General features: G+C 38.9%; 1 pseudogene; it reads left to right on the top strand.

The window, feature by feature from the left end:
- The first annotated feature begins 296 nt into the window (after positions 1–296).
- LOC138436287 (zinc finger Y-chromosomal protein-like) lies at positions 297–1,062 on the top strand (annotated as a pseudogene).
- The last annotated feature ends 2,280 nt before the right edge of the window (positions 1,063–3,342 follow it).

Here is a 3,342-nt window from a genome sequence, read left to right as displayed (position 1 = left end):
GGGTTCTGTCCATATTCAGTAAGAAGGAGCCATGATTAGATTGAGTTGTGAAGAATATCGAATTTCCATGGCCTTTTCTCTTTCTGAAGAATGATATTAAGAGTGAATGACCCTTAGTGGGCAAAGAAAGATCCTCCTCTTAGTAGCCACTGTGTTTGCCATTTTATGTGTGGCCACCTTCACATACAGATGGGCTAAAAAAACATGTAGACTCTGATGCTAGTCTTTGCAAATGCCATCTGTAAATTCAAGATGGTGGAGGGGCAGAATAGACTCATTTGCTAGCAGAAGAAGACATGCAAAAGAAGTATAGCAGGCCGCCATCACGGCCACCCACACACCCATCAGGAGTTGGGATTGGTGAGAGTTAATGGCCATGGGTGAAGATGGGCTTGAATTAAACCCACAAGAGCCAAGCTCGCTTTTTCTGATGCCACAGTTTTTCCGAACACTTCTCATATATTCCCATTTGAGCATCACAACAGTCCCGTGAGGAGCGAATGCTGCACACACGGATGGTGATGCACTTGTGGAAGTACAAGAGACGTTTTGTTTCAGATGTTGTGGATTCAGACCTAACTGTGTCTAACTTTGTTCCCAGTGACCCAGGCTCAGTTTGTAATCCAAGATGCTATCCAGAATGTTGTTATAGAGCATGTTCAGTGCTCAGATATTATGGAAGAAGCACACATATCTGAGAAGGTCCTCATTCCTGACCAAGTGCTGGACTCAGGTGGAACCAAAGAAGTGTCTCTAGCAGAGTGCACAGTCCCAGATGCTGTTTCAGCTTCTGATGTTACTTAAGCCTCAGTGTCTATGCCAGAACATGTCTTGACGAGTGAATCTGTGCCGGTGTCTGACGGTGAACACATTGAATAAGTGTGTAGGAGTACACTATAGTGTAGTAGGGAAATCAGAAATCATTGCTGATTCTCTGACTGCCGATAGTGTCTGAAGAAGTATTGGTAGCAGATTGTGCCTCTGATAAAGCCACTGAAGCCAATGGTGAACCAGAAAGATGATGGTGAAAGCAACTGTGAGGGCTACCTTGATTTCCTGTAAGTCTTGAGGTACAGTGATTGCCAAAGTGTTTTCAAAGGCTGTCTTTCCCAAATTATATCAGGGGTGCAATTTTCTTGACTTCTGTGAAATTAAATTACATAGAACTTCCTTTTTTGTTGTTTCACTTTGGAGCCTGTAAGACGACTCAAAATTTTTAAAAGTGGAACGGTACAGGGTCATTTCTCTATGAGGACACAATAGAAAGATGAGATTTCTGCAATCTAAAGAGAGAAGGATGGAAAGCAATAGAACTAAAATGTTGAAATCATGAAGGATGTGATCAGGCTGTTAGCAGACTTTGTTAGAATTAGGAACTCTCTTAAACTTAAAAGGAGTTCAGCTTGGAGAAAAACGTGTAACCAAACTATTCATGGTCTTATACATGGACATTCTCTACTACTGATGTAATACTTAATCATTGAATACTTTACTTATATGGTATGTAAAATGGTCTTTATATAACAGATAGCATACACAAGAGTTCTGGCATAGTATTTAAGGGACTTCCCTGATGGCTCAGCAGTAACAAGTCTGCTGGCAGTACAGGAAACCTAGGTTCCATACCTGGGTTGGGAAGAATCCCTGGAGGAGGGAATGACAACCTCCTCCAGTATGATTGCCTGGGAAATCCCATGGACAGTGGATCCTGGTGGGCTACAGTCTATGGGGTCATAAAGAGTCAGACACAACTGAGAGACTAGCACTTTCAACTGCATAGTATTTAAACAGATGATTCCAAAACATAATTTGAACTATGAAGGACTCATTCTAGGTTATTGAAGAAAAGGAAGGTGTTCTGGAACACACCTCTAATGTCTGGGAGGACAGCTGTGTCTTCTTACGATCGATGTCTTGGTACCACTTCCAGATGTAAAATACTCTGTTGGATAGACCACAGCTCTGACCCAGCATGGAAGTTCTTAGGTCTCTAGGAACTAAACATCAAACAAATAAAGACTCACAGACTCTTTGCTTATATAAACTCACAAGACTATTTGCTTTGCTTAAATACCTGTTATGACACAGGAATTTAATATAGCCTATTGAAGTCCATCAGCATATTAGGAAATACCTTTTAAAAGTTCTTAAGATCTTGGAACTGAGAGAATTCTTTGTGTAAAGAAGAGGAAAGCCTCTTCATTCAACACATGTTTATTGTGCCCCTACTTTGTATGAGAGAGTTCTGTAGATAATGCAAATATGGGTATATTCTAAGCTAAAAAATACAACAAACCAAAATAAAAAAACAAACAAACCAGAAGGTTGGAAGATTAGACTGTAATAGGAGTAGTGGCTTCGTGTAGTCAAAATACAAGTTAAGAGTGCGACGTAGCTTTGGTGTTAAGAAACATGGACAGTGTCATGATCCTGTAAGTCTGAACAATACTTTAAGTATGCTAATACTTTACTTCACATATAGTAAGAAATATATGTATATAATATATATAAATATATTATATATAATATTAAATATGACTAATACTATAGGAGTCCAGGTTTGTTGTTAACAGATGAGATAACCAGGAGTTAGAAAGAGCAGGAAAGGACAGAAGGCAGTTAGGCCGTCACTTTAAATTTCACAATGATGTGATAAATAAACCACGCTAATGCCAGGTGACAGATTTTCTGCTTAAGAGAAGTCATATTAAGACATGACCTGAGCGGGAAAGAAATCCAAAGGGAGAGGATGTGTATATGTCTGGCAGATTCATTTTTCTGTATGGTAGAAACTAGCACAACATTGAAAAGCAACTGTATTCTAGTAAAGGTTAATTTTAAAAAGGAATATTTCCAGGAAACGAGTGGGTAAAATGGCCACCTCCCTCCTAAAAAAACAATACCCCTCCTGAGCATTTAAGCATTCACTTCTGCATTCATTTATTGAATTACTGTGAGTGGGTCCATATGATATACCCCATTTTGGACAGAACCTTTTTCTTCTACCTGTTCTTCCATTATTCCTGGATGAAAGGACAGGTAGGGAAAAAAAAGGAATAATCTTTATTTTCTGAATTTTAAGGGCCTGTTACATGTATTAAAGAAATCCCTCCTTCTCCAAAAGGCCTACCCATTTCAAAAAGAGGAATAAAGACTTCAGAAACCATCTACTTTTCCTGTTGAAAACTTCAGGGTATGAATAAGCTAAGCTTAGAATCATTTGTGTTTGTAAAGTGCTACCTTGATGCAAAAAAAAAAAAAAATTAAAAATTAAAAAATGGAAATGTTTATGCCTTCCCACCGCCAAAAAAAGAAAGCAGTAGGGAAGCGAAGTGGGTGAAA

The sequence above is a fragment of the Ovis canadensis genome, chromosome 3 (genome assembly GCF_042477335.2).
Source record: "Ovis canadensis isolate MfBH-ARS-UI-01 breed Bighorn chromosome 3, ARS-UI_OviCan_v2, whole genome shotgun sequence".
In the NCBI taxonomy this organism is placed as follows: domain Eukaryota; kingdom Metazoa; phylum Chordata; class Mammalia; order Artiodactyla; family Bovidae; genus Ovis; species Ovis canadensis.
Note: the sequence above shows the minus strand (reverse complement) of the source record. Positions and strands in the feature narration are given on the sequence as shown.